This window comes from Gadus chalcogrammus, chromosome 4 (genome assembly GCF_026213295.1).
Source record: "Gadus chalcogrammus isolate NIFS_2021 chromosome 4, NIFS_Gcha_1.0, whole genome shotgun sequence".
NCBI lineage: Eukaryota > Metazoa > Chordata > Actinopteri > Gadiformes > Gadidae > Gadus > Gadus chalcogrammus.
This window is the reverse complement of record NC_079415.1, coordinates 28,587,492-28,601,680: the sequence shown is the minus strand read 5'-3', so window position 1 is coordinate 28,601,680 and position 14,189 is coordinate 28,587,492. Positions and strand designations below refer to the sequence as shown.

General features: G+C 49.1%; 1 long non-coding RNA gene across 1 annotated transcript in view; it reads right to left on the bottom strand.

The window, feature by feature from the left end:
* The window catches only part of LOC130380307 (uncharacterized), an 868-nt gene extending 173 nt beyond the window's left edge, over positions 1–695 (bottom strand). Inside the window, exons 1-2 of the long non-coding RNA XR_008895251.1 lie at positions 605–695; positions 134–228 (exon numbers count right to left, since the gene is read on the bottom strand). This is a non-coding gene — a long non-coding RNA (uncharacterized LOC130380307). The remainder of the gene's footprint in view (positions 1–133; positions 229–604) is intronic.
* Between the last annotated feature and the right edge of the window lie 13,494 nt (positions 696–14,189).

Sequence of the window (14,189 nt, the reverse complement as noted above, 5' to 3'; positions counted from 1 at the left end):
CACTACCTCGTTCCTGGTTGTATCAGACTGCTTTGGCGGTGTATGGTGTGAGTGTGAGACGGAGAATTTACTCCAATAAAAGTTGAAGGATGAACGGCGACTAGACCCAACAGCAGGCGGGCGGTCTCTGTACCGGTGGCCGAGGTGGTCGGAGAAGACCAGCGTGGAGCGCACCGACAGGGCCCCGGAGGAGCGGAAGGAGACGCAGCACGTCAGAGGGGTGGAGCGCTGCCACGCACACGCAGAAACACACAGACACACAGAAATGCACGCACACACACACACAAACACAAACACACACACACACACACACACACACACACACACACACACACACACACACACACACACACACACACACACACAGTTAGCCAAGCAGCAGATAGCAGGGGATACAAGTCCAGGCCCAAGTTCTCCAAGTGTTCAAAATTATAAACTATAAACTTTCCAATAAATGGTTAAATAATAATAATAATAATACCCTCCATAGTTTCCTGTAGTCATTCAAAGAAGGTGTCACGTCACTTCCTAAAGTCTATCTCTAGCCTTCTACAGTTGTGAAGCTTCTTCTCCTCTTGCTGGGGCTCCAGGGAGAGGGGCTCACCTGGTCTTGTGCGGGCCCAGGGAAGGTGCTCCCTTGTGGGAAGACCACAGACAGACAGGATCTGGAGCCCTCCTTCCCATCCACCTCACACACTTCAGCAGTCACACTGCACCCACTGGGGAGGGACAGAGACAGGTAGACAGACAGACAGAAAGACAGACAGACAGACAGACAGACAGACAGACAGACAGACAGACAGACAGACAGACAGACAGACAGACAGACAGACAGACAGACAGACAGACAGACAGACAGACAGACAGACAGACAGACAGACAGACAGACAGACAGACAGACAGACAGACAGACAGACAGACAGACAGACAGACAGACAGACAGACAGACAGACAGACAGACAGACAGACAGACAGACAGACAGACAGAAATTGATACGACTATAAGTTATGAATATACCTTGAATGAACGACACAGATGTAGATCAATGTGTGTGTATTTGTGTGTGTGTGTGTGTGTGTGTGTGTGTGTGTGTGTGTGTGTGTGTGTGTGTGTGTGTGTGTGTGTGTGTGTGTGTGTGTGTGTGTGTGTGTGTGTGTGTGTGTGTGTGTGGGGGTGTGTTTGTGTATATGTATGTATTAATGCACGTTTGTATGTATGGTCGTATGTATGTGTGTGTGTGCGCACACCTGGGGTACCCTGTGGCCCAGATCGTGAGTGTCGCCGTGGCGACGGTGTCCAGCGGCACGGGGGCGAGGAGGAGACGAGCGGGGAGGAAGGTGAGGGTGGGGCGGGGGGTGGTTACCGTGACGACAAGCTTTCTGTATGGGTGAGACCCCTCTTCCTCCCCCTCCCCCACCAGGAAGAGAGGGAGGGACAGCCGGGTGACTCGCCCGCCCCCTGAGAGAGAGAGAGAGAGCGAGAGCGAGAGCGAGAGCGAGAGCGCGAGAGAGAGAGAGAGAGAGAGAGAGAGAGAGAGAGAGAGAGACAGAGAGGAGAAAATAGAGCAATAAAAATAACACTGTTTCCAGTCAAATAAAGTGAATGCATGACGGAGATATAGTAGTCATACAAGTCGTTGTTACATCGGGGGGTCTGACCTGCGCGGACCGCCCGGTCACTCACGGAGACCGCCAGGCTGACGCTCTGGTCTGGCCCCAGGCTGCCCCCCCGGGGCCAGACCTCCAGCAGAGGGGGGCCTCCGTCGGGCCCCAGCGGTACAGCGCTGCAGTCCAACGCCCAGCGAACAGCCAGGGAGCTCAGACCACGCCAGGCCCTCAGCTCCACGCTCTGGGGGGGGGGGGAGAAGATGGAGGAGGGGGGGGAGATGGGGGAGAATGGGTTGGAGGAGAAGGGGAAGTTCATGATGGGAGAGGATGAGGAGGAGGAGGATGAGGAGGAGGAGGAGGAGGAGGAGGAGGAGGAGGAGGAGGAGGTGGAGGAGGAGGAGGAGGAGGAGGAGGATATGGGTAGGAGGTAGACGGGGGGGCCAGAGGGAGAGAAAGATTTGAGAAGAAAGTTTATTTTGGTCACAATTTTTTTTTTTATAAATACTAAAATAAAAGAGGGAAGGAGGGGGTGGATATTGGACATACCTGTGTGTACACAACAGACTGCAACGCCAAAGGTTCCAGGTGGAACTCAAGGCTAGAGGGGGACACATCCAAAGGGGCACACAGGGCTGGACCACAACAACAAGAGGTTGATAGTTAATAATCCTAATTCTCCTCGCGGCCATCTTGGCTCTTAGTGTGTGCTAGTTGAAGGCCAATTTAATAGGCTGACACATGCTTTTTACAAAGACTGTACAAGTGAAACAACCCTATGAATAGACAAAAATATACATTAAGTACAGTGACAAACAATGACCACGTGAAGACCGTGTCGGTCCAGTCTACCTTAAAGGTGGAGTTTAAAAGTGTCTATACTCTTGGTGTGCGTTTTATGTATTTTACTGTTGCGGTGAATTAGACCACCTCACCTGTGGCGCGCACACGACGCGGCCCTGTCTCCATGACGACGGGCGTGGGTCGGGAGGTGAGGACCCCGGGGCCGGCGGACAGGGAGCGGGAGGTGTGGGAGGAGATGGTGGGGGGCGTGGGAAGATGGAAGACCCTTGGAGGAGAGGCAGGAGCGGAGGGACAGGAGACCCAGCGCACGCCGTTGACCGTGAGCGGCAGTAGGAAGTCGTAGCCGGCGATCTGTGGCAAAACGAGCGCACCCAAACTACTACTCACTAGGGCCATGCTTTCTACTGGATAGTGCACAATCCACATGAGTTGTATCTGTCCCTATAAAATAAACCCTAATTAACTAACTAACTAACTATTACACTCCTCATAAGATATTTTAAATGTCTTATGTAGGACCTGAAGTCAGTGTGTAACAATAGTGTTGTACTTTTTACTGGTGGTAGTACTTCAGTGCTTTCAAGGGTTGAGGAGTGGGGTCTCACCTGAGTGGGGGAGAACACCAGGCCACACTCCACCGCCTGAAGGCCCTCCAGGTGCACCGTATCGGCCCCTGGCCCCAGACTGGTCCCTGACAACACACACACAAATTCACATTATTTTCGAGCGTGTGTGTGTGTGTGTTAAAGGGGACCTAATATGCTTTTTCGACTTTTATGACCTATAAACGTTGTTATAATGATTGATATTCATGTTTAACCATACTAAAGAGTCAAATAATGACGTACATGCATTTCGACGTACTCCCTGCTGACAGTCTGGGGTGGCTGTGCAGAGCGCTAAACACTCGGGACAACGTTTGCGATTGACTTGTTCATATTTCCGGGAAATCATCTACGTAGAGGCACTCCTGCCGCACCCCCATATGCCTGGTCAAATCTGCCCGCGCACGCGCTTCAAGGAAGGTAACCAATCACAACGGAGTTGGGTTGGCAGGAGGGGGGCTAGGGGGGAGAAGGACTATCAATCATTATAACAACGTTCATAGGTCATAAAAGTCGAAAAGCATAATAGGTCCCCTTTAAAGAGTGACAGTGACAGTGTATGAGAGAGAGAGAGAGAGAGAGAGAGAGAGAGAGAGAGCATGAGAGTGAGTGCGTGAGTGCGTGCGTGCGTGCGTGCGTGCGTGCTTTCTGCGGGTGTGCGTGCGTGTGTGTGCGTGCGTTCTGTGAGCATGTGTGCGTGCGTTTTGCGTGCAATGTGCATGCGTGTGTGTGTGTGTGCGCTACCTGTGGAGGGAGCTCGCAGGGTGAAGTCGGAGTACTCTGATAGGTGGAACTTGACCGAGGCGGCGGCGGGGGAGCCGTTTGTTAGCCTGAAGGGAACCTCGTGCTCAGAGCCAACATGGACGCCGCCAAACTGGAACTCAGCCTTATGGGAGAAGCGGGATGTCAAACTGTAAAAGTAACACAAGTTTTAAAAAACGATGGCTAGATTGACACACAGACACTGTCACTCACCACGCTAATGTCAATATTCGGGGGCTCGACCGACCCCCCAACCCTGAGCTCAATGGACTTCCTGTTCCTCAGGGCGATCTGTCTCACACACACACACACACACACACATAATTAAAATACTGAAAACTGGGTGTGTATCATTACTTGGCTCTCTCAGACACACACACACACACACACACACACACACACACACACACACACACACACACACACACACACACACACACACACACACACACACACACACACACACACACACACACACACACGCAGTAACCGTGATGTTCAGGCGCCATCAGTGTGTTTCTGACCTTGATGCGGGTGTCGAACCTCAACACAGCCTCTGGGTGGAAGTGGACCTCCAGGGGGGTCCGCCCCCCCACCGGCACCTCCCCCTCGTATGGGCTCAGCACCATACCTGGGAGAGGACACGGGTCTAGCAACTGGAGCCCACACACACACACACACACACACACACACACGCACATAAACACACGCACAGACGCATACATGCAGACCGACACACACGCATGCACAAACACACACACGCGAACAAACACGCCAACACACACACACAGAAAGACACACATACACATGCACAAACACACACACACTCAATCACACACACGCCAATCAAAAATACAGAATTGTGAACACACACACAAACCTCATAAACACAGACACCATGCAATCACAATTCTCCATTGGCACTAAAATAGTTTGTGAATGCAAAAGCACACATTGAACTATATCTGTACTTAAATATAGTATGATTTGTGAATAGCTCTATGTGTTAGGAGAGAGAAAGAAAGACAAAGAGGGATAACGCGAGACAGAAAGAATAGAGGGAGCTAGATAGAGAAACATAGACAGAGAGACAGACAGACAGACAGACAGACAGACAGACAGACAGACAGACAGACAGACAGACAGACAGACAGACAGACAGACAGACAGACAGACAGACAGACAGACAGACAGACAGACAGTGAGACAGACAGACAGACAGACAGACAGACAGACAGACAGACAGACAGACAGACAGACAGACAGACAGACAGACAGACAGACAGACAGACAGGCAGACACAGAGAGCTAGATAGAGAAACATAGACATATAGAGAGAAAAAGAGAGAGACCGACGGACAGACAGAGAAACATACAGACAGATAGAAAGAGAGAAAGAGAGACATAGAGAGACAGACAGAGTGGGTGTTAACCTGGAAGTAGGCGGGGTGGTGTCCGGTGTTATGCAGGAAGACGGTATTGACAGTGTGCATGTTGAGGGGGATGGACCCTAGCTTCACCAGGCTCTCTGAGAGCTGGACCCTTGGGGAGCCCACCTGGAACACACATACACATCATCCCAGCCGTACTGTCATGTTTTGGTTGTCATCTAAATCAGTGGTTCTTAACTAGTCTGGCCTAGTTAAGTCGCAACCCGCTTTTATACAATTCAAACCAAGCACATTCATTTCTCAAAAGGGGTTAGTAAACACACGTACCCAATGTCATCATGACCTTTTATAAACATAAATAAACTGATATTTCCATCTATGCATTCAAAGCACATTCCTTAAAAATAGAAGAAGTCGTTTTTTTTGTCCACACACTCTTTTCTTTGGACCCATTCAGAACAAGTACACAACACACTTTTGGGTCGCGACCCACCGGTTGAGAAATGCTGCTCTAGATGGCCCCCCTGTTTTGCTTATTGAGACATTCTTTGAATGGGGACAAGAACCGGCAGGAGCCTCCAATACAATGTTACAACAATTTATAGGTGGCGATAGGATATGTATTGAAAAAAAAAATCAGTTTTTGGTTCCTGCATTTGTCTTGAGGCAAACCATGAAAGGCTTTCTGTTTGAGCGCCTGTGATGTCAGCAGTGCCTCTGACGTCATGCTTGTGATGTCACTCTCGCTCCGTGGCCTGGACCCCTAACGCATCGTGAGCCAGTGGCGGGGGGCGGGCACCTTGGCCATGCAGTGCAGGCGCTGTGTGTCGCCCTCGTGCACACGCAGGTCAAAGTCCCCCGCGGCGGGGGAGGAGAAGGACGGGACCCAGGTCACCTCGCAGTCCAGCTCCCGCTCAGCCTCCACCGTGCCTGGGGAGCGACGGACGGAGAGACGGCTAGGTGGGTGGATGGGTGGATGATGGATGGATAATGGATGGATGGATGATGGGTGGATGATGGATGGGTGGATGATGGATGGATGGATGGATGGATGGATGGATGGATGGATGGATGGATGGATGGATGGATGGATGGATGGATGGATGGATGGATGGATGGATGGATGGATGGATGGATGGATGGATTGGTGGATGATGGAATAATCGATGAAGGATGGATGATGAATGGATGGATCGATGATAGGTGGATGGATGATGAATGGATTCATTGATGATGGATGATGGGCGGCTGATGGGTGGATGAATAAATGGATGGATGGACGGATAGATGAGTGATGGATGTATGTTGCATGGAGGATGGATGGATAGATGAATGATGGATGAAAATATGGATGAATGTATGGATGGATGAATTTATGGATGGCTGAATGATGGATGAACGATGGATGAATGAATGTATGGATGCATGGATACATGTAATGAGAGCCCACCTGTGGCCGGCCGCACCGAGAACAGCAGCCCTCTCTCCGTGACCACCGGCAGCCAGGTGAAGTCGGCCGCGCGGTTGCCACGGTTGCGGAGCGTCACGGCGCCCCTGTACCCCGATTGGTTCCCGGGGTTGGGGGCGAAGCCCAGCACCAGGTGGGTGGAGGAGAGCTCCAGCGCCGGGGCCACCACCCGGGCCTGGACCTGCACCTGGCCCAGGTGGTGCTTGTTCACCGTGTAGGACACCGACCTGGTGGAGGCGGGGGTTGGGGTGTGGGGAGGGGGGGGGGGGGGGGTAGAGCCGTTGGGGAGGGGGGCGTTGAGGGAGGGAGGAGACTGAGTTGAGCTCACCTCTGAGTTTAATATTAGACAAAAAAATGGTTATCCTTTCTAAATAGTAATAACCATACATTAATATTAACCTATCGTGAAGTATTGATCCCAGACAGGGTCTGAGATCAATACTTCACGATAGCTTAACATTGAGAAAGGATGAGGATTCGAGTAGAGAGAGATCTCCCCTGGATAAAGAGTTTATACTCTGACTCTAACATCAGGGATCATGGTCAAATTAAAACAGGTTAAATAGAAGAGCCAGAAATCTAGAAGGTGGGTTCTTCACTTGGGAACGTGGCCCTTTCCCTTAGCCCTACCCCTCAATTTTGCGTGATCACGCATAGGGGTAGAGCTGTCCCAATAGTCGTTCCATTGAGGGGTAGGGCTAAGGAGAAGGGCTAACTTGCCCTTGAAAGTACGATTTTCGAGAGGCATGTGGGAGAGACGTTGGTTACGGCTTTAATCCAACGTGATTCACAGTAAGCCCAGAGACATTATAGAGTCATTAAAGGCCCACTATGCAACTTTCTTAGCCAAAATTACATTAATTATGCTGGTTGAGAGTTATTCTGATGGTTCTGCAACCATTCCTGGGTCGTTTGGTGGGTGTGTCATTGCCCCATGTCACCTCTCCAAGGAAAAAGCGCATATGCAACATGATCTGTTCGGACCGACACAATCCGGATGTGACGCAGCGGAAGTATCCAATCGCGCCTCGAAAATGTAGTCATATTGTAGTTTCGAAAATGCTTTACGGCACAGACACACACCCAAACATGGCACCGGCTAGATATAAACAGCCAGGTACGAGGCAATTGTTGCATTCATCATGGATCAATCGACTGATAAGGGACCCAAGAGGCGACCGTCGGTGGAACAAAAGAAGAATGGACCAGAAAAGAGATCAGACACGAGTGAAAGGGGAACTATGCAACTTTTTTGGCTTGATTTACCTTAATATAACAGGCTAAGAGTTATTGCGATGGTTCTATTATACATTTTTGTTCGATTGTTCGTTGTTTCGACTCCCCCTTGCGCATTTTGGCGGTGAAAAGGAATATGTTTCTGCCGGCGACCCGCCGCCCACTCTCGCGGGAGTCTCGGGTCTCGCAAAGTAACGAAGTGCTTTACGGCACAGACCCCCAAACACGGAACCGGCTCGATATAAACACAAGTAACTAAGGGATTGTTACATTCATCATAGATCAGCCGACTAAAAAGAGACAGAGAAACCCAATGTCGGAGGAACAGAAGAAGAGAAAAGGGAGACGGACCGACAGAGAGGCCAGACACGAGTAAACGTTGGGCAAGCTTTTCAGGAATAGCGTGAACTGAAAGAAAAAGAAGACTGCAAATCAGACGCCGACTTGGCCGTGTTGCTTTTATAATTGAAAGTACCCTTGGGTGAACTTTGCCTTTGTGGTATTCTTGATGTTGATAGTCTCTGTACAAATGTGTTTGCTCAACCATTTTGTTGTGAGCCCTGTAAAAATAGTTTTCTCGACCGTTTTGTTGTGTGCCCTGTATGTTTCTAGTTTGCTTGCAACCATATAAACACCTTTGTTTCCATGGGTGTTTTGCTGTTCGTCTGTCTCGTCCCCCAGATACAGACTGAATCCCCGAATCCAGGTTCTTGTTTATTTAGATTATTATGTTGGCCAACACTCTTACACTGATTGTTCTGTTCAACCTAAGATACCTAAGAAGAAACAATTATAATCTAGGATATAAATTCTCCCCGTCAACTATAAAAAATGATGGATTTATGTTTATTGCAATACAAATACACAATTTTAAAAATGTATAACCTTGCCTACACTTTATGAACATCTACTTCGGACATGGCTCCACGCATTCCCCGGCTTCTTTGAAAACAAATGCACATGGCTCGCGTAGAAGTGCATGGGGAAGGGTCGTCAACGAGTTGTTACGACAGTGTTGTAAAATATCTATTACGAAGCTGTAGAGAAATATGCGTGCCAAAACCAAGAAAACAGCGAAGAAATGCCCGAAGTTGCATAGTGGGCCTTTAAGGAGCAGGTAGGCGGGTTAGACAAAGATGCAGGTAGCCTGCAGACCGTCAGGGTTTCAAACCCAGAACCGTTTAGCGCCTGGGACTAAAACACTGTAGCCACAAGACCACCCATCCCCACTGTTCAAACATTGTCATACCCGTGTTGATCCGCGTGACAAACAAACCGCACAGACCTCCATCGTCGTGCGGGCCCCCCCCCCCCCCCCATCACACCGCCCACGCGGCAGAGGGGGGGGTCTCACCTGTGGAAGGGTCCGGGCGTGGCGCTCTGGAACACCAGGGCCAGCGTGGCGTGCGAGCAGGGGGGCAGGACGTGGGAGAGCGGGGAGGTGCCCTGGAGCTCGGGGGGGTCCACGCGTAGCCGCAGCCAGACGTGGGCGGGCAGCCGGTTGGTCATGGTCAGGGTGTGCAGGCATGCCGAGCGCACGCAGACCTCGCCGAAGTCCACCGTCAGGGGGCCTTGGACGGGGGGGTTTGGAGGAGGAGGTGACAGAAGTTGTTTTTCAACATGAATAACGGCGACTCTATTACTGCTTTTGCATCATTTGAAATGGTAAAAATGGCATTCAAACAATTATTGAGGCAGCTTGGATTATTAAAAAAAACATCATTTAAATTGCCTACACAAATGTGTTCTTTATGGGGTATGAGTATTTTGGCACACATTGTTTTGTACATATTTTGGGTAAATCCATTTTGGTTATGTTTCGTTGGTGTTTTTTTTTATTGCAGGTATAATGCTACAGTGACAAATCCACTCACTGATGACCACTTGATAGAGCTCCTCAGCAGACAGAGTCCTGCCACAGTCTGCCACCTCCTGGCTGGTTGAAGGAACTGCATTTGTCCGCTCCGCCACCTGCAGAGAGAGAGAGAGAGAGAGAGAGAGAGAGAGAGAGAGAGAGAGAGAGAGAGAGAGAGAGAGAGAGAGAGAGAGAGAAAGTGAGAGAAAGTGAGAAAATAGACATTATTTGCAATACATTTCTTGAGTCAACTGCTGTCGTTAAAATTCCACACCTGGCAACTGCCACTTTGCCCGGTGACAGACAGCAGGGCGCCATGGTTACGAGGGGGGCGTGGCTTGACGACTGTGCTCTGGTTGGAATCCAGGTCCGTAAGAAGCAGTCTGGGTGGCACCAGCCCCTGAGCCGGTACAAGCCCGATGTCCACCGCTTCCACTGCCTCTCTCCTCTGCCTGGAGACACACACACACACACACACACACACACACACACACACACACACACACACACACACACACACACACACACACACACACACACACACACACACACACACACAGGGGATGGGTGCACATCAGCACAGTTACACAAACAGTCCTGGCTAACAAGAGGTAAGGCTGCTGGGTTAGCAAGCTAAAGGTAAATCGACAGAGATTCTAAAAGACTCAGCTTACTCCATGAAAAAAGGGTTGTTTAATTTACTAGTATCTTACATAACTCTGTTGAACAAAACAAATGGCAGAATCGCACGAAGAAACAGAAGGTGAGAGTTCCAGGTCTAAGGTGACACAGTGGGGTTGTACCTCTCCTGGACCTTCTGCAGGCGGTTCTGTCTGAGCTGGCCAATGAAGTCCAGGTAGGCCTGCTGGTGTCTCTTCCTGTCTTCCTCCTCTTCCTCTGTGAAGGTATAGTCTGGGTCCATGTACCGGTATCGCCTCACGCCGGTGAAGATGGTCCTGCGTGGAATGAGAAATACATGCTACTGATAACTAGAGTTTCGCTAGCTATGGGGTAACTCAAGTCTTGCTAGCTACTGGCTAATTGAAGTCATGCTAATTACAGGCTACCTCAAATACTGCTAGCTACCGGCTACCTCAAATGCTGCTGACTACAGGCTACCTCAAATACTGCTATCTACTGGCTCACTGAAGTCGTGCTAGCTAATGGTTTACAAAAATCCTGCTAGCTATGGACAAAATAAAATTGCTAGCTTTGGGGTAAGTAATGCCATGCTAGCTATGAGCTGAATGAAATCATGCTAGCTATGGGCTAACTAAAGTTGTGCTAGCTATGGGCTAACTAATGGCATGCTAGCTATAGGCAATTCATGTCGTGCTAGCTACAGTCTAACTAAAGTCGTGCTTACTATGGGTTAACTACAACAGGCCAGTTGTGGGCCAATCAGAAGTGGCAAACCACACGCACTTGTCTGAGTGCTGAGTGTTGACTCAACCCTCCCACCTGTACTCTCGGTGTGGAGATGAAGGCCTGATACTGGCAGCACGATCGTTAGGGAATGCCACAAACTCCTCCTTCCCCAGGCTTTTGCTCCTCCCCTTGCGGTGGGCATGGAGATGGGTTGTAGCCGCCCCGAGCACCGCGGTGTACACCCTGCCAGCACAGCGTGCCAGCTCAGTGGAGAGGACGTGGGGGTGTCGACCACTAGGGTTGGTCACTTGTGGAGTAATGCCTGGGAAAGCACCAGATTAAGGTCAGGCACTATAATGTCACGATGAACAGAATAGTTGCACAAACTTTTACTTTCATATGATATATTCAAACAAAATGTAACATTTTTAATGTATGCTAGCTAGGGATGGGCGTGAGGAATCGATTACTTGAGTACTCCTCGTTACAAATGAACTCGGTTGGTGGACAGGCAAACTCGAGTTTGCATATACACACACAAACAAAGTTTTCTGAACCAAATGTATCAATTTTCTGTCGGCGCCACTAACGCATTACGTGGGCACAAAGAAAATTAAATGCATCCATTTCCATGGCGCGTTCCGTGCCTGTGCAGGCACGCCAGAATTCAAAAAGTTAAGAGATGGCGGTTAAAGCAAACCGCAGCGAAGAATTGAAATACTTTAAAGAAATAGGAGACCATAAGGTGAAATGTAAAATATGCCAAGCGAAATCGAGCTACCAGAAAGTACTATGCGGCAACATATGCTCCTGAAACACAACGGTGAGTTCGGGAAAGCAGACCTGCAGCAACGGTGAAAGCGAAAGTGTGTCGGCTATTTTCACCGCCGCAAGACGCAGCTGTAATCCCGGGCGTGTAGAGAAGATCACAACGCTGAGTATTTCCATAGTCCATTTGCTGCCGTTTTATTTGCAGCTTTAAGCATTTATTTGCAATGGTTAGGCTACTTGTTTCGTTTTTTTTTAACTGTTACAGGCCTTGGTTCGACGTGATTTAAATTGTGAGACGCATATTTATTTTTGTAAGGAAAATGTGTTTTGAACGTTTGCAAAAATAAATAATGAATACTCTGATAACTCTGACTGTTTTGATGGAGAATAAGCATTACATGTTTGGTTGGTAATATTGCCGTTCATCATCAGGCCTATTCCTGCTGCAGATGCGTTGCATTCTAAAAATAGATTTGATTTAACGAGTACTCGATTGATCCTCGAGGAATTCCTTCGATCACTCGAGTTTGGAATTTACTACTCGTGCCCATCCCTAATGCTAGCACATGTTAGCCCATAATAATAAAGACATTTCCCGAAAGAGCCGATTTGTATATCAACGTTTATAGAACAATGGAACCAACATTCATGAAGAGATGTAGATATTCGCAAAGCAGTACCAAATTTCGGATAAAGTTATGTCGATATTCCTACAGAAAGGGCGATATTCAAAAAGCATTAACAATATTCGAATAGCAATACAATAGTTTTAAAGAGATGTCGATAGTTCGTAAAACGATACCGATATACGTACAGGGATACCGATATTTGCTAAGCGAAACTGCTATGCAACGTGGATGAAGTCATGTGCGTGCTGACCAGGGTTTAGCATTGGTTCTTGGTAGGTCGTCTGGGCGTGGCAAATGCCGGACAGGTCCAGCACTAGGGTGTGAAACGGGCGGAGGCGGAGCTCCGCGGCATCGTCGGCCCGTGGGTCGATCACATGACCTAACACGTCCACCTTCTGGCGCACACGGAAACTACCAAGTTGGCTGGGGGCGAACGAAAGCACCACGTCCTGAGGGGCACACACACACACACACACACACACACACACACACACACACCCACACACACACACACACACACACACACACACACACACACACACACACACTTAATACACTCGGAAATGGCTACACAAACACGAACTTGGCCAGCATTAGTAAACTTTTAAAGTGTCTGTAAATGTTTAAAACCAACACCGTGGAGACTGGCCACTGTCAAACTGCACTTATTAAACGTCATCCACTCATGCAAATGAGTTTTCTTCAGTAGAATATCTCTGTAACGAGACAGGAAACATAGCGTAACTCCGCCCCTTGAAGTTTCCGCTTTCCGGCCCAGGCTCTGTGCCGCCTCCCCCCAGAAGTTCGGCTGTAGTATAGTAAGTTCTGCTGGGTCCCAGATGAATGCAAGGGTGGTGGTGCCCCCAGCGGAGGAGGGGGGATTATCTAGTGTTTACCTGACACTGGCCCGGCGCCACCACCCCCGAGGCCGGCTCCGCCCTGAACTGCGCCACCTTGCGGAAGCGGAAATGAACGGGCAGCTGGGGGCAGAGGTTGCGCAGCAGGCACAGCAGGTCCGAGCGCTGGCACCTCGCGCAGCCCAGGAAACGGAAGTCCACGCCCGGCTTGGGCAGCAGGCGCACGGGAAGGCCCAAGCCCGTCACCGCCAGCTCCACACCCTGGCCAGCAGTGGGCGCTAGCGAGAAGCGGGAGGGACAAAGCGTCAGACGGCAATTCATGGTGCTCTACATAGGTATGAATCACATGTTGAAGTGTTTGATTATTTAAATACTAGTACAAATATGTACTAACATATTCGTCTGTAAAAATCCTCTTCTTGTCTATCTTGGTCTTCCAAAAGATACATTGCATATCTATCATAAACCCACAGCACTTTTAAAAAGCACTTTTACGTTTACATTTGTAGATTTAATCGATAAATGTAGATTATTTTTTTCTATTATATATATCTATATATATATAATAGAAAAATATTAGGGCTGTCAAAATTAACACGTTAACGCAGGGTGATTAATTTGGGGAATTAATGCGTTTTTTTAACGCATTAACGCATGCACAAAATAACCCGCCCAATATTTTACACAGAGAATTCTAGCGGCCGCTCTGCACTAGTCGCCGCACTAGAGTTTTGGCTGAGACACAAGATGGATACAGAACCGAAAGAAGCTGTTGGCCCGCTGGATGGAAAGTTTGAGTATAAAAAAAACATAAAGGGAACACTTAATAAACAAGCAG